The sequence below is a fragment of the Nipponia nippon genome, unplaced genomic scaffold (assembly GCF_047370975.1).
Source record: "Nipponia nippon isolate SJK-2023a ecotype South Korea unplaced genomic scaffold, ASM4737097v1 scaffold_21, whole genome shotgun sequence".
In the NCBI taxonomy this organism is placed as follows: domain Eukaryota; kingdom Metazoa; phylum Chordata; class Aves; order Pelecaniformes; family Threskiornithidae; genus Nipponia; species Nipponia nippon.
Genome location: NW_028262338.1, coordinates 4,064,455 through 4,082,244, shown reverse-complemented (window position 1 = coordinate 4,082,244; position 17,790 = coordinate 4,064,455). Strand labels below are relative to the sequence as shown.

Below are 17,790 nucleotides of genomic sequence, written 5' to 3'. Positions count from 1 at the left end.
CTGCAAGAAAACTGCTCTCTGAATCAGAATTCTGAGAGAATTCAGCTAAATGTCAGCAAGGCTGTAGGTTGAGTCTGTACAGACCATACGTTACAAGAAGCAATAGCATTAAACAGTACCAGAATGAATCAGTGTTCCAGGCAAGCAGAAGTGCTACTTTTAAACTCCTAGGAATTATGTAATTGCAGAGCCCACTTGGATTAGAGAGCAGTATAGGTCAGTCATGAAAATATAGCTCCTTTTTTTAGTCATTGGTATGTTTTATCTTTTCAGCTGTAAGGTGATTCAGTCTAGAAGCTTTTTTTTTTTGTGTTTGCTTTATGGCATGTCAAATCACGTATTAAATGTGTAGGAACTTTGTATAAACAGGAGCATCTACTTGGGTTGTTATTTTAAATGCAGAAGTCTTAGAGCATATTCACCCAATAAACTTCAGGAGAGCAGGACAAATTCCTACTTAGAAAGAGAAGAGGCAGTGTTAGGTTCTGATAGACAAAATGAGCTTGCAAACCGTCTGATGAACAAAGAACGTCAGAAGAGTACCTTGCTATTCCACTTTCTTTTTGTTAACGGTGGCTAGCTGCTGAACTACATAGCATGCAGGAGAGAAAATATCTGCCACCAATTCCTTGAACCCTTTTTCGAATTCTGTGGTTTGTGAGTCACTGTGTTTCAGTGTGGCTGGAATTGGTATCTAGCTTCACTGAGCTCCTAGGTCAAGGACTGAATGAAACTTACTCTGTTTAGGATGCTGTGCAATGCCAGATACACTGGATATTGTGTTGTTTTCACACTGTGTTATTTCATGTTCACAGGCAGAGGGAAAATTGATTGCTAGATGTGAGCATAAGGCCAATGAGTATGGTAGCTCTTCTTCCCCTGTAGCACTGCTTATCTCCACCCAAGTCACAAACACAAAGTTGTCTTTAATAAGGTTCTGACTGATAGGGCACTAAATACATCTCACCCAGAGATGCACATGTCACCAGCGCACTGGCCTCTAGGAGGGGTTTAGCATGCACCCAAGTCCTGCCAACACAAGTACTGCAGTGTTTTGATGCTATCCAAATGTCCTCCATTAGGACTGGCTTAGCCCAGCCATAGATAATTTGCTGCAGGATCAAAAGACACAGTGCTAAGCACAAATAATTTTGGAAGAATTGATACATTTGGGATGGATATCAGGTATGAGATCCTGATTATATGAGAAATGTTTCTGATTATTCTGTTGTGCAATGACTGGACGCTTTTCTGATGTCAGGAGAAATCCTTTGTGTTTCAGGTCAAATGCTTTCTCAGAAACAAACCCAACGCTAACAAAAAAATATAACCTGCAAAGAAATCAGGAAGAAATTAGTTTTTATTTTGCAATGTACTACAACTGGGAGAGCGAAAGGTGTTGAGAAGAAGTGGTCATAAAAGTGCTGTTAGAAATTTTCTCCTTAGTACACAGGATTTATGATGAAACTAATCACACCAATTTCAAGAATAATTCCAGAAGGCATTCTCCTGGAATGAGAGAAGTTTTATTTTAAGAAATTCAACTGAAAAAAGAAATTGTCATAATATCTGAACTACTATGAGTTATGCAGTGATATACCAGCATCAAAGCTCTTAGCTGACCTTGGACAGATCACTGCGAGAATTACAGCAGATATACTACTTTAGTGAGCTGAAAAGTATGCTATTAAGACATGTGGTATGTATTAGATTTCTATATAATTTTGAAGTTGTGGTACCAGTTAGTAGCATGGGTGGATGTTATCACCATTCTAAAATGAGGTGCCTGAGATGCAGTCTTGTTTGTCTTGAACGGCTGCACAGTGATGGCAGAATTGGAGGTTGTACCTGCAGCTAACTCTCAAGTTTATTCCTCCTCCAGGTGTTCAGAATACATGCTAACATTGCCATCCCTAACTCATCAGTGCTATAAAAGGCACATGTGGTGACATGATGAATTTCCAATAGACTTGAAGAAGTATTAAGGCCAGTGATTTGGGGATTATTCATCTGGAATATAGTTATTATCTGTCATCTGTGCTCAGGGAAGGAGATGAAAATGGGAACAGGCAGAGAGAATTGTTACTAAAATGATCAAGGAATTGGAGGGTTTCATCATAGCATAAAAGATAGAAACATGTTTAATTAAACAAAGCAGAGGCAGTGTAGGGGCTAACATACAATGTTGACACAAGAACCAAAAGATATAAGTTGGCTAAGAATAAATCTGGAGTGGATTTTTTATATAAGATCAGTTAGAGCAATGAAATTCCAAAATAGTCTTCCAAGAGAAGAAGTGAGAGGGAAAAATAATCTAATTTTAAGATGGAACATAATACTTTTATGAAAGGACGAAATGATGCAGTGCCATAAAAGGCAACTGTACTCAGTTGCTCATGAGATCACCTTGCAGTCAGCGTTCCTATAATCCTAAACTTCTACATACCATTTGAAGGCATGAAGAGAATTATATAACACTCGCAGGCAAGGAATTCATTATCACAGAACTAGGCTGTTCCTTGCCCTAGACACAGTGCTATCACAATTTTGAACAGATTGCTCATAGTAGGTATTGGTTAAGAAGGAACTGGCACAGAGGGCTATGCTGATGTAGCTGCTACAGCATGCGGGACAGGTATCTGGAAACCGCAATCCTGCATCATCTGCTACTGTGAGTCATGTGGCGCTACATGGACAGCAGCAAAACAGGTGAACTAATGATACTGCCATGGACTACCTTATTTTTTGCCTTTTTTTTTTTTTGGCAATTAATGTTTACAACAACCTTAATTCTATGCTGTCATTAGAGCCTGCTGTTATGCTAAGGCATTATTACCTTTTTTGTAAGGTGATTCTTGAAATACCATGCTGCCCTCTTGAGGTTGCGTAATATATGGTTTGGGGTTTTTTTAGCCAGTTACTGGAAAGAAAAAGACATTTTAATGAAAATTTGTTTCTTATGGAAATAAGAAGGTAAGGCATGAGCATTTCGAAGCCATCTCCATGTTTTGGATGTTCCAAAAGAAACTGGGCATGCAAGTCCTTGTAAATGTCTTTGTTTTAATTTCTCCACCTTAACTCCTCAAAAGATCTAGAGGATCATGTGCAGAAGTGCCAATGGCTGGGAGTAGAAATAGAGTTGCTTGGTTACAAACATTGTTCTATTTAGATTTGAACACAGAAATAATTTGCAGCAATGGGAAGAATCACGTTTCTAGTACTCTGGTGTTGGCCAACAGTCTTGCATGAGTTTGGTCCTGCTCCTGTCAACAGTGGTAAGGCATACAGTGACTGATACATCCTCTGCTGCAAAGCTCTGGCTGCCTGATAGTTTCTTCCAGCTGCGGTGTCTCATTTGAAATGATTGCTTAAGAGAACTAAATGTGTCTATATTGGCAAAATGAGGAATGGAAGAGTTTAGAACAAGTGCTGTAAAGCACACGCAAAGTATAAGCAGAAAGGAGGAAGACAGTGTGACAGAAATTGCCTCTGCTAGTTGTTTTTTTTTTTTTTTTAAACATTAAAAAAGGAAAGTTACTGGTATGACTCTGTGTAATAGCCTCTCTTAACTTAATTGTTTTAACACGAGACCAGATGGACAATGGTGGGAATATGGTTAGGTGAAGCAGGTTGCCTAATTCGTCATTTTTTATTCATTGCTCTGGGAATCAATTTATGGTACAGCGTGTTCATCAGAGACAAACAGACTGGAACAAAAGAGGAAGGATCTGGTTAGGTCCCCTGTGTTTCTGTGCCATGGTAAGGCTTGGATTTGACAGGACGTGAGAAGACCTTTTAGCCATCTGTCTTCTCCCCTTCTGCTACACAGTGCCTGTGCCATTCCAAGGGGTTCCTAGAGAAGATGAATGATACCAGCTAGAAGCAGAGCTTCTACTTCCTTGACTAGAGGCAAAGGTTTCCATTTGTCCATCTAGTTTTAGAATATTTGCTGCCTGTCCCTAAGGGTTCCTTTCAAGCCTCAGCTGTGTTAACATGAATGGGACTCAGAGCCAGTGCAGTGTTTGGTGAAGCTTCTTTCAGACTGGCTGCCATGCTCGGCAGACAACACTTTGTTGGCAATGAGGGTGGGAATGACTGACAGTTGTAATAGCAATGCCAAAACGAATGCTAGCCTTTGCACTACAAATTTCCATTCCAGCTGCTCAAACAGGAATCATGGGTCCTTGTAGTGCATCTCCAGTCTGCCTGCCTTGACTAGAAACTAGTAATTGTAGTTTATTGAGCAAATATCCATTGAATGACTAATGCCAATGAACCTCAAAACCATCCCCATTGCAGGGATTAGTGTTACTAACTGTAGGAGAAGTATGTATTCTTAATATCACATAAAAGGAAAGCCAATGCCCTTTTCTGGTATCTTCTAAAATTCCTGAAAAATAGGCAATGGTCCATGTATCTATTTTTTCAAGAGTAGATATAAATGCTCCTTAGCCAGTCCTTTTGTATGCAAAATTTCCAGGCCCCCAGTACTGTACTTCCTTATATATATTTTCCAGTATTCTTGTATTCTCTCTGTAATGATTGGCACATATAATGAGTAAACACCACCACGAATAAGAAAAAAGCCAAGTAAAAAATGGACTAGAAGTGTTTATAGCTGAGTATGAAAAAGAACTTCCTTTTTCACAGCTTGCCTATTTGAGAGCCAAATATTTACATTCACTTTTAAATGATCAAATGCTTATTTCCAGATCAGGCTATACCTGATAAGGCCAGAAACGATGCAAAAAAAACCCAACAAAACAAGCAAACCCAAAAGACCCCAAGAGCTTGACAGTTTTATTTCAAATATGGAATAATGTATTTAGAAACAATTTGAAAAGCAGGACTGCTGACACAAAAAACATACCTTTCTTCTTGAAAATTAATCCTATTTACTGACACTGTTATTTTTCACAAACAAAACTTTTTTTATGTGGAGAGAGCTTAACTGAGTACAATCTCTTTCCTTTCCCTAATGCAGAATAGGCATGCCTTGTTCCTCAAGGCAATGTGATCCTTCAGCAGCTTTGCTGCCTGGTATGGCATATCATTTCACTTGTGTTGTTCATAACTTCTTAGAGACATGCAAACGGAAAATACTGACATACGTCCTCATGCCCTAGGATATTGATGCATAATTATAGCAAAATAACTACTGAATAAAGACTTAGGTTCAGCTGCCTCCCATCTCTCTTGTGATGTTGCTCTCGTATGTCCCCTTTTTAGAGGTCTGTTTACTGGAGAGGGGAGTAATAGATAAAAAGAATCATAGAATCATAGAATCATTTAGGTTGGAAAAGACCTTTGAGACCATCGAGTCCAACTGTTAACCTAGCACTGCCAAGTCCACTACTAAACCACGTCCTCAAGCACCACATCTACCTGGCTTTTAAATACCTCCAGGGAGCCACTTCCCTCGGCAGCCTGTTCCAGCGCCTGACTGCCCTTTTAGTGAAGAAGTTTTTCCTAATATCCAACCTAAACCTCCCCTGGTGCAACTTGAGGCCGTTTCCTCTCATCCTATTGCTTGTTACTTGGGAGAAGAGACTGACCCCCACCTTGCTACAGCCTCCTTTCAGGTAGTTGTAAAGAGAGATAAGGTCTCCCCTCGGCCTCCTCTTCTCCAGGCTAAACAACCCCAGCTCCCTCAGCCGCTCCTCATAAGACTTGTCCTCCAGACCCTTCACCAGCTTTGTTGCCCTTCTCTGAACACACTCCAGCACCTCCATGTCCTTCTTGTAGTGAGGCGCCCAAAACTGAACACAGGATTTGAGGTGCGGCCTCACCAGTGCTGAGTACAGGGGGACGATCCCTGCCCTGGTCCTGCTGGCCATGCTATTTCTGATGTAAGAGGAAAGGAAGTTAAGGGGGCATTAGAGCCGTTAGTCCCTTGTTCTTGATACCACTGACATCACTGTGATAGAGGAGAAGATGTAACACATAGTGGGCATAAAAAGGCACTCTGGACCTGTTGTTAGTCCCACTCCTATTGCGTAAGTTCTAACAGGACTGTCTACCTTTCTCAATTACATCTGGGCTACATCTTCACCATTGTAGACCACAGAATTTTTAGGGCAGGATTTGACTTTGACAAAGAGGGGCTTCAGTCTGAAAGAAGTCCCAGAGTGTTAAATGGGTGCAGAGGAGGTGTCCCAGGCACTAAAATGCCACTTTGTAGTCTTGAAGTTCCAGGTGTACAGCTTGTGTACCTCTAAGATTGCAGTAGGGACAGGTTGCTGCAATAAACCCTGTCTAGTCCCACTCTGCTGCAGCCAGCCATGTTGTGCTCCAGCTCCATCTTAAAGCTAGCAAGGTTTTTCACCCCTGCTATGTCTTCTAGAGTGTTCAGCTCCTTATTTGAATTTCACATACTTTCTTCTCATTTCCAGCCTTATTTGCCTCATCATTTTTAAGCCCGTGTTCTCCTTGGGCATACGTGTCTTTTCTTCCTGCCTGCTGTTATCCATAGATGTGCTTCTGTTCCTTTCAACCTTTGCTTGCTAGGTTAAACAAGGAAGGATCTTTCAGCTCATCAGGCAGTTTTCCCTAGTGGTCCTTCTCTGTTCATTGTCCCCACTGTGACCATGGATACCTGGAACCATCCACAGCTATGTCGTTTCCTATTTCATGAAACCAAAATTGGTAAGTGTTATATAACGTCACGCAAATTAGATTCTGTGACACACTGAGAGATTTTTTCATGTTTGTCAGATGAGAAAAAGCTCAAAAGGAACAATGTACCACCACAGTTTATCCAAACACAGTGACCTTTAGTGCTGCTGAATTGTCAAAACAGAATCTTGAACTTTTAATATAATAATACTTATCATCTGAAACAATTGCTCTAAAACCTGCCAATTCTGACAAAAAAGGGCAGCTCCAGGCTGCTGGAAAGCAGTGTAGATCTTCGGTGGACTTGTTCTGCCCGTTCAGGACTCAGCCATGCCCAGAACATCTCCAGAGCGAGCAGCACAACTCCTTCTGTGCAAACATGGTATCTACAAGAATAAAGCCATGGCAACCCAGACTGCATAAGCATACCTAACATCTGGGGTAGGGAGCAGATACAGTCGGTATTGCCAGATACAATATTCTGCTCTTTGTAGTACAGATATGAAAGTTATTTTCAGAACAATAAATTGTGACACATCCACAGTTCTGGGATAGGTTTTAAGAACACTGTTGCAAACATTCACAGAATGCAGAGCTTCTTTATAAGCAAAATTTCTGGAAGAACTCTCAGAAACACAACTAGGGACATGATGAGAACTGGTAACAAATAGCCATTTTTAAAAATACCTATCCTATATTTTATGTCTCAACGGCAGCTCAGTTCTTCAGAAAGTTCTTCGAGATGATGTATATGCAGACAGATCAATGTGTAACTTTGTAAGCCAAGCGTACTCTTGATGACGTTTTGCCTATAACCTCTAGAGCAGTGCTTTTCAGATTTTCTGTGGACCCTGAGATACTCCAAGTGAAAACGTGCTTAGACATCTCACATGCAAAAGCTGTTGTAGAGCTGTTGAGATTCATGCACTTTTGTAGTTGCTTTATTTGTTTGCAGAAGTTCATGGAAAGTCCTGTTGTAAAGTTTCTAATTTTCCTGTCATTGTTGTCAAATTAACATTAAATAGGGACATTGCCTGTGCATGCTTAGTTTTAGTATCTGCTGTTATCCTGGTGAAACACGTCTGACATGAAACCTAAGTGCACACTTAGTAGGAGCTGTAAAGTATCTGTATATTTGTGTGCTACATTGCGTCTATTTTACTCTGCTAACCTCCATCTGTGTCTTATTTCCCTGAACCAGTGTATTACAGCCTTAACACAGGAAAGCTCAAGCTTGTGTATGCAGTAGAAATACGCATCGGTAAACAAAAGCAGCAGCTGTGAACTCAGCATGTATAAACTGTGCTGTTTTATATATTACTCTTCTTTTTAAACTGAAATTATACATAACATTTGGCTTAACGACTAGGCCCAGTTCATTTTGCCTGAAGCCGTATGACCCAAACTCTGACACTGTCTGGTTTCAGGCTAAACAAGGTTGGTCTGGATCGGTACCAAACTGTGAAGAAGCAGGAAATGACCTTCGGTAAGAGCGCTTACTGCTGGTTCAGAGAGGACATACGATCATTCAGTAAGGACACGCTTTTTCCTGAGTTGGTACTCAGGAGGCAAGGTGGGAGGCAAAGTGGTGTTATTAGAAATGCTGGCCAAAGTACAATTTCATCAAAAACTTACATATTCACTCTTGTTCTAAATGATAAATAAGATCTCTCTTTCTATCCTTGCGTGTTTATGTCCAAACTGGAGAAATATATCAGAATATGAAACAAATTATATGTAAAGTATTATTGTATTATTAACTAGCAACAAGTTGTTTCTGTCTCAGGATTTAAGGAGTATAAACAAAAAGAAATTTGATCTTGACAGACCCAAATACATTTTTTGGTGAAATCTTATATAGAGATCCTATGAGAGCAAAATTCTAATTTTCAGCACAAGTTCCTGTAAAAGCACATGTCTGCAAAATGTATGCAGCTGAAAAGAAAATGTAATGTGACTTCAGCAGATTATCTGGGATTGTCGCATGTTTTGGAGGTCTTACTGATAGAAGAAGTGTCTGTAGGCATTGTAGGCTTGCAAGCAGCCAGTATTACATTACTAGAATTTTGTATGAAACTGTTTTTATGGCTTTGCTTAAGATATTTCACACTGCTATAGTAGTCCATAGATAAGTGTAATTAATAATAGTAAGTTATACAATTTGTCATCTCGGATTCTGTTTCTTGGCAATGGAGCATTTTGTTTTACTTGATTTCCTTCTGCTACTATATGCTCATTGCTCCTGAAGTGGCACAACTCTAACCCTTTCAGATATCCAGAAACAGAGTTGTTTTATATGTAGACCTGGAACCCCTACTTTTCAGACAGCTGAAACAAAAATGATAAGAGATGACGTACATAGCAAATAGAAAGTATTGTACGTTTTCCCTTACGCTGTCATGGGCATCTTTCTAGTGAAGTAACGAAGGAAGTTCCTGAGGCCCTTAGCCACAAGCAAAAGGTAGGAAGAACCAAAAGACATTTGCACAATCCAAAAAAGTCTGTCTTGGAAAGAAGTTTCTGTCTGTGGAGGTAATTAGAGAAGCTGCTGAGAAGATCTTGAATAGAGAACTTGCTCTGTTGCTTCTTAGTCATTCCTGCCACACTGAGGCATGGGAGGAGTAGTTCTGAATTTCCATATAATAAATATTCCGTGCATATATAATACTGAGAAATTTGAAGTGTTGCTTTACTCTGAAGATGACTAAATGTACTTCCTTATCAATCAGATCTTCATGATGTGCGTATTCAGTTATAACTTCTTACTTTAGATGAAGAAAAAGGATTAAAGAAACATTGCTTCAAACAATAATCCCACTGGCCCAACTCAGCTAAGAAGTAGGGAGCTGGCTTCTTTTTCCATTGCATCAGCAGCTTTTCTTATGAGGTTCTAGACGGTGACACGTAAGCAGAGACCCTCTCGTCAGCACAGAGGTGATGGAATCACCGCAGCCTGCAAATCTCTCCTAATGTTGGTAGTGTCAGGATTAGAAAGAACTCATTTGAACTGACAGTCCACAAGACTGGAAATTAAAGGGAAAAATGTGTGTGTGACATGATCGTAGTAACAATTTAAGCACTTTAAAGACACTGTTTGAAACAGAAAATGTGTTGAATCTAAAAAGAGTCCTAACAAACCTGATGCCTTTTCAGAATCTTGAAGAAATACATTATACAGACTGCGTATTTTTTTCTCTTTCCTTCTGATTGACTCTCCATACAATTTTCCCTCTCTCATTATGAGTCAGCCTTGGCTCAAGCGTCCTGGAGGACATGTAGCGGTCCTTAACTAAACAAATATAGATGGCCACCTCACCATAGTTTTAAGTAAGCTTTTGAAGTCACATAGATAATCCACTGTACAACTTGGCATATTCGTTATTTGGACAAAACGGAACCTATTTACATTAAGATCAGATTATCAGTTAAAAGCTTTCTGCAGTATAAAGTTGTTCAAGCTTCATTATAAGTAAGATTTAAAGTTTTAAATTCAGGAAAATGTTTTGACAGCATGAGGAATTTATCTTTAAACGTGTTTCAAATATTAGATCATGATGAAACATCATCTATATGTGACCTTCCGAAGGCCATGATGAAGAAAAAAGACTTTTAGGTTGTTTTGGTAACAAGCGTACCACCAACAATGGCAGAACAGGACAGACTGAACTTATAAACATTTCATCAGACCTGTTGCTAGAGATAACGTGTTTGCTAAACTTCTCAAAATGAGCCGATACCACAAATCATCTCGTTGTGATCAGCACTAGGACTATTTCCTGCTAAGACTGGCCAGCAGACTGGTATATTATTGCTTGCCCAAAATATTGAACTTACGAAGTGAAGCTATCTTTATTTTGTGTAAATAAGCACAACCATTCTCTCCTGGAAGGACAAAAAGGTTGCTAGCAGATGCAAATAATGGAAAATACCAGTATGCTAATGGTAAAGACTTTTGAAGTTAATCTATTTTTAAGGAAATCTTATTATTACATTGGTAAGTGCAAAATTTATACCTTTCAGTCTTTTCGAACAATATAATGTTTCTATTTTGAATTTGGCAAAATTGGCCTTTGCTATTTAAATAGGTTCTCTTATCTTTCTACAGGATGTATCTTAAATTTTGGAAGTTCAAAACGCACTAGACTTGGTAGTCCGTGAAGTAGGATAGAAATTTGTTCAGGTTTTTCTGTGTGCTGTTCATTGTCTTCTCAGAGATCGCGTCATGTTTTGGAAGTTTCCAAAAGCTAGGGAGAACGGTGCAGAGTCCACTTAATTAGGGGGGCAGGAAAAAAAAAAAAGTGGAGAAATAAATGCATAAAACTAGGTCAGAGCACATGCCTGCATTTCCAGAAGGAAGTAACTTGAATTGGTTAATGGTATTTTTGTAAAAATTTGTAAGTATTAAAAATATTCTCTAGATATTCAGGCTAATTTTCAGAGGACTGTAAAGCCAGATTGTACTGTTATGACCCTGTATGGACCAATGATGAGTCCGTGGGAACTAGCATAACTTGCCAAATAAAACAGCAATAGTGTTGCAAAAGTTTTTCCAGTTGCTGAACAGAAAAGGATGAGTGTGTTGTATGAAGTGTCCCTGTTCCTTGCTTTTGACAGGGATAGTAGCACACAGTTTAAACGCTCTTGTTTGCTTTATCTTGGTTTTAGCAGATTTGCATGGCAGCCTTCTACACTAGAGCAACTGAGCTCTTCAGGCATAGATTCCCGGAGAGGCTGCCGGGTGACGTGCTGTACTGCCGCAGAGCCCTGGTTTGGCAATGGCTCTGCTAGCGGAGAAAAACTCACAGGAAAACAGCACCAGCTTGTGGATAATTATTAGAGGCCAACTAATGCAAGTCAAATTGAACAGATCTTTCAAATTTTTATTTATACTGTATGCTGCATACTGTTGGGATTCTGAGCCATCTTTGCATCAACTTATCTGCCACTGAAAACCTACTGCAGAAGTAAAGACTAATTTACTTTGCCGAGAAGCAAGATAAAACTAGCTTTGTTCGCTGTGCTCTGTGGCTAAATTCTATCCACTACCCCAGGCACAACTACCTTAGCACAAGTGACGCTTCCAATGCGCCTTTCCCTTGGTTTTGTTTCATAACTTGGAAGCTTTCTTAGCAAACCAAAGTGTCATTTGTTGTCTAACAAGCCAAAAACATATTTCACATATTTCAGATGTACAAAGGTGCTGCTGAACAAAATTACAAGCTAGACGTTGAATTTAGCACTGTTTCTGCTGACATTTATGTCGTATCTCTTTCTAATGCAATGCACAGCAGCTGTCTGTGGTGATAGCAGAACTGGTTGTGTTATGCAGCAAAGCGAATTAATACTTTGCGTGAAGGCTCAGGTCAAAATAGTTGATGGCTTGTTGTGGGCAGAAGCTATTCTGTTATGTGACTAGGCAATGTTGTAGTATGTAAGTGGAAACCTGAACACATAGTCATATTTATTTTCAAATTTCGATGGGGACATTTTTGAAACCATTTGCTTTTAGGATCAGCACTATTAACATTCCTTATGTTACAAGAGAACCCCATCTACCCAGAGAGCAGATGACCTTTTCTAGTAGCATATGCTGAATATTTAAATATTTTAATTAATTTCAAATAAAGAAATGGGTTATATTATTTATCTGCAACATAAAAATTCTAATGACCTTGAAAGAAAATTAAGATTATGTCCAATTTTCTGTTAACTAATCTTTGCTACTTACCAGTATTTTATTTGTTTGTCTTAAGGGCTGCAAATTTAACCAAAATTTCAGATAAATATCTTTGAAAGAGAGTTGAGTTAAAAACAAGATAACTATTTTTATATCACAGAGCAGAACTCCTGAGTACTTTTGGAAACGTTAGTGATAATCAGGGAATTTTCAAATGAACTTTAAAGTGTTGTAAGCAAAATCTTGCCTTCCCTAGGACTTCATGAGTCAGTTTTGATTTCTATATCTATTTCTGCTTGTGAAGAATCATGAAAGAAACTACATTTGCCAAAAGCACTTAGAAGGAACATGGGCTAAATTCAGAGGGTTGCATTTGCACTTAAATCCAAATATGCGGTTCTCTGACTTTAAATTGGAGGAGAGCAGAATTTAGTCATGACCTGTTGTTATGTATTCTGAGTATGTTGAGCAATTATGTTTTTGTCTCCAATTGTCATGAGACTATGGCAAATGGAAGTATGTGCTGCATGTATGCAATCACAGCCAACTAAATTTTGCCTGCAGTTGCTTCTTTTCACCTTCAATGAAACAAATGGATTAATACAGAAGAAACATTTTGCCTCGTGTTGTCTTACTTCCTAGTTGCTAGAAATGGTTCATTTAAGAAAAGTAACGAGCTTGAACGGTGTGGCCTTATAATGATTATCTGCAGCATTATGTTGCCAAAGTCTTGTTTGGCAAAACGTGTCAAGTTGTCAAGAAAGTTGTTTGGCATAATTCAAATAGGACGCTTTTTTTCCTCAGGGGTACATTTTCCATATTTATGGGATTTATGTACTTGCAATGAAAAAACGCCACAATGGTCTTCCATGTTTCTAAACATCAAATAATTATTTGAATTCCCTTGTCTATGTACAAAGTAGTATTTTCCCTGAAAGAGCTCTTTCCCTGTTAAAAGAATAGGAAAATAGCACCCTCATTTTTTTCCCTGCAACCAAGAATAATTACTGAGCCGAAATCTAGGCATATTGTCCTGGGTTTACAGCCAAACTCCTTTGCGTATTACTCTGAGCCACATGTTAGCACAAAGGACTACACAGCCATAAATCTTTAAAGTTGTTCCGTATTGATATCACATATATATGACAATTAAGGTCTCACTTATCTGGCTGCTGGTATGATTTGAAACCTTTTCTTCTTCCATTTCAGAATTCAAAGAAATAATGCAATACTCTTGCAGTAAATCCACTGGGTAGGAAGGCTTCACTCTTTCAGTCACAAACAAATTAAATACTTGTGCGTTGTCATATTAAAAAAAAAGCCTTGCTGACCCTGCAAAAAGGACATTCTTCTTCTCCTAAGGTTCCTCCAGTTGACCATTTGTCCAAAAATGAGTAAAAATGTTTACAGAGGCAGTTGTATGTTACTTCCAAAGCCACCAGTGTTCAATCTCCATGTTCTCATGGTGCACACATTTTATTAGTCTCTTACTTACAGATACAAATACTAGCCTGAATTTATTAGTCCTTGCAAATATCCATTTCCTTTATTTAGTTAAACTTTATGTTCAGAAAAGACACAGTATTTACATTTCAAATCCTATCATACTACTTAATCCATTTTTCTGGTGCTAGATTTGCATTTAATTCAGGATTTGAATTATGCTTAACCCCATTGTTCCAAGTAATAGAATTTATTAGGATGGATATACGCAATACTGCACATAATGAAAATGTGAGAAACGGAAAGCTAAATCACAAAGCCAACAGTGGAGTTAAAAAAGACTAGCAATTTTGGGTGATTCCGTTTTGGAAGGCCAATGTGTTTGCAAGGCCTCATTTTCAAAAAGCGTCACTGAAGTTTCCCACAGTGCTGAGAAGATCTGTCATAATTTCTTACTAATCAGACTAAGTCTGAAAAACACACTCTGTACATTTACAGAACTGGTGTCAAACTCCTTGAGTAATTGAAAAGAAAATTAAAATCTCCCCTTCTCAGAAGTGTGGGTTTCTTTTCATATTTCTTACACTAAGATAAGACAAACTATCCTAGAACTTATGTTCAGTACCTTCAGGAAACACCTCTCACATTAATACAACTCTAATACACCTTATGAGACTGCCTTCTCAGTTGCTAACATGTATGAGAGATTTTTACCATTTGGCATTAAAAATAGGCTTCATAAAGTAGGAAGAGGAAGAAAAAAATCTTTAAAAATTATCTAGAAATTGATTCTTTCATTTAGTGAAAAATGAGACTAAAAATGAAACGAATGAGCTTTTAAGATATTCTTAAACAAGAGGATGTATTTTTAAGAACAAATTAAATAACCAGCAGGTGTGTGTCAGTATTTCTGTAAATAAAAATTAACTTCTTATTTCTAGGTACATGGGTTAAAATTGAAGAGAATTTCCAGCTACCTGTCTTATGCATCATTAAAATGTAAAAGTAAGTAAAAACAGCTTAATTACACAGATATCTTCATGCATTAGAAAACATTTATTACCTAGAGCACAAAATGTGCATAACTCTTCCTTCAAAATAAATGTTAACTAGTCATTTCTTATTCTGTCCCCCCAATGCCACAGTGGCTTTGCTAAATCCCAGAGTTACAAGTCGTAATAAAATTGTTTTCTTGCTCCCCCTTCCCATCCTTCCCATGATTATCTAGTAGATTTAAAGCACTAATGAGACTAAAATATCTTAAGATTACTTTGCATTAGGAATAGTCACCCTTGAAAATTATTCATATGAAATAATTCAACCAAAAAACCACTTAAAAATAACCTTCCTGACTTGTACTCCAAACTCATATCCACAATTCTTGTTGAAATAACTTTTCCATAGATTCAGCCAGTAAACCATATTGAAATGCTATATGATCACCTGTGTCACTGCATGATGCTATCCCAAGAAACAGGGCTTTCTCAAAGTGAGCTTAGTGGATCTCTGCTCTGGGATTTATACAATGCAATAAAAAATGACAAAAAACACAAATGCAAATATATTTTAAAATATAATATTAGCATTGTCAACATGAAAGACTTTATTTACTGCACAGAAAAGAAAATATTCAGAATAGTGTAATTTGTTTCGGGGAATGCACAAAAAAGTTTCAACAACTAACACACAGTGTTTCTTTGCTAAATAGCCCTTTGCATGATGCTGAAGCTGAAATGTTTTTTGCCCACTGGTATCTACATTCTTGTAAAAGAAGGTCATTAGCCTCTATTGTGACTGTTCCTTTTGGATTACCTGTCTTTGTCTTTACACAAGTCAAACAATAAAGGTAGTCTGTTAATATAGATTAGAGGTTAAACTGTTATTTATTGTCACATTTTATGGAGAGATTCCATAGAAGCTGTTATTGACCTTCTCTGCCTACAAAATAAGAGTCATGTATTTATCCCAAGCAATCCATTTGCAGTGAAAAAGAAATTATAGTCTTCCTGCAGAGGTACAGGCGTGCGTGCAGAAACTGAGGTACAATGATAAATCCTGATGAGGAACAGTTGCTGAGTGAAAGTGGGTCACAAATTCACATCATGTTATGTCTCTGAGCATATTAGATGAGGAAATAGTTGAGAAACAACAGACTCCCTCCTGCAATTTTTGAAGTCTTCTTTTAAACATCATCTGGGATTTGGACAGAGCTGAGCAGGAGAAAAGTATATAGCACATTTTCATTCCTTTGAGTTTATGTAGTAAAGAGAGTTATAAAAGTAAACAAAAAAATTTAACATTCTCTTTCATGTGTTCCTTTAAGTAGAAACAGCTGAAGAAAAATCAGTGTAACAGCCACCCACTTACTGTGCCTTAATCACATGAACAGCATGCCCTTCCATTGGTTTGTGACAGTACTTCTGCAACATACCCTAAATCAGAACACACCTCAGAAATAGGTCTGCAAGGGTTGCTATAACCGTGAAACCATGAAAGTACTTCCCGACTGCATCTAGTGTGGAAGCTTCTTGTTAGAATGAAAAGAAACTCCTTAACTGAACATCATAAATTGTGAGGATGTCAGAAATCCAGACTAAGCTTCCCGTAATGCTAAAAATGGAGAGGAGAGAAAGAAAGAGAAGACCTCATAAAAATGTAGTTTTAAAGCAGCCACAGTCTTCTGCTTCTTCACCCAATCTGTCCTTCAGGCCCAGACCTGACCAAATTCTGACCATTTAGAAAGCTTTAAAAGGCACTTCCTCCTGTAGCCCCTGCAGACTGCCTAGCTGTCGCTTCACCTGTGACCGCAGCACGGTATTACAGACAGAAGGAAATGAACCATAATGCCTCTTTGAAGAAGAATTATATCCCTCCAAGACCTGGCCTTCTTTCCTAGCCTGACTTGTCAAAGTGGGTGAAAAAAACTCTCAGAGAAGGCAGCAAAGTCTTACAGGCAGCTGGATAACTACTGGTAGTATAGCTCTACCTCACAGCAAAAGCAGAGTAGGGAAGGGAGTGCTCTACAGCCAAGTACGAGGTAGGTTAGAAGTGGTGGCAAAGAAACTGTCTAACATTGTTTCTGCATTCTGTCTTTGCAAAGGATTACACGACTGCATCGTTCCCTTGTTGTCCAGAACTAAACAATCTGCAGGGCACTGGCTGGCTGCTTAGACTAACAGAGGTAAGAGGACAGTTGTTTTCCTTATTGCATCTTCCTTGTTTCAAAAGCAAAACACTTAGATTAAAATATTTTAAACGCATGAAGAAGTAAGGTCATGGTTCATTTCCCAGCTGATATCTGGGCAAGTACCTCTGAAGTCTGCTGCGTTTAACTACTGGAGGAGCACTCTGATTAGTTTAACGTGCTCATTTATTCTTCAGAGTAAACCCCAAATTCTCAAATTCGTTAAATAAGACACATAGAGAAGCAAGTCCTTATCCAATGCTTTCTTACAAATATCTTTACAAAAAGTATATGAAAAACAGCCAGAAAACATCATAAGGAAAGGAAGAAATTGTAGCATAAAAATAAGATAACAATGTTTTTCAGAAACTTCTGAAGTTCTCGGGAGGATGTTTATCTGGAAAAAAAATATTGCCGTAAAAGAGAGTAGGCTAGATCTGACTGTATTAGCCACAATCCTGGTAATCTAAGGTAGAGAAAAATATGAGATAAGACTTCACCTCCTCAACAGCGTTTTAATGGTATGCTCCTGCTAACAGCATTGTTCTACCTAGAAGTTTGTTGAGTTCGATTGTGTTGCCCTCCTTGCAGCGTGTACTCTAATTTGCAAAAGAATGTCCACGCATTGGCAAGGTTTCAGTGGTCACATATTTTTGAGACAAAACATACCAAATCTAGTACTGATACTTTGCTTGCGAATGGATTGTTACGAAACATGCCTTGCTTTTTATTTTTATAACTGCCTTCTTGGAAAATCTGTTGTTTTAATGACTGAAGTTTTTCTTTTTCCCCTCTTAGTCTTGGAAAAGACCAAAATCTCCAAAGGAATTCTTTTCATGATAGCACACTGGTTCAGGTTTGTGCTTGTTTT

General features: G+C 38.3%; 1 protein-coding gene and 1 long non-coding RNA gene across 5 annotated transcripts in view; one reads left to right on the top strand and one right to left on the bottom strand.

Annotated features, from left to right (window-relative positions):
- Positions 1-15,229, bottom strand: part of LOC148055536 (uncharacterized) — a 29,656-nt gene extending 14,427 nt beyond the window's left edge. For both annotated transcript variants that reach the window (XR_015705292.1, XR_015705293.1), the window contains exon 1: positions 15,179-15,229. This is a non-coding gene — a long non-coding RNA (uncharacterized LOC148055536). The remainder of the gene's footprint in view (positions 1-15,178) is intronic.
- The window catches only part of LOC148055535 (uncharacterized), a 79,369-nt gene that overhangs the window by 3,801 nt on the left and 57,778 nt on the right, over positions 1-17,790 (top strand). Inside the window, exons 1-4 of one of the 3 annotated variants that reach the window (XM_087760074.1) lie at positions 10,569-10,609; positions 14,677-14,740; positions 16,836-16,916; positions 17,718-17,775. The gene's annotated coding sequence lies outside the window, so the exon portion shown is untranslated. Of the gene's footprint in view, positions 1-10,568; positions 10,610-14,676; positions 14,741-16,835; positions 16,917-17,717; positions 17,776-17,790 lie in introns of those variants that run through there. The other 2 variants (XM_087760072.1, XM_087760073.1) reach the window with 2 other exon arrangements.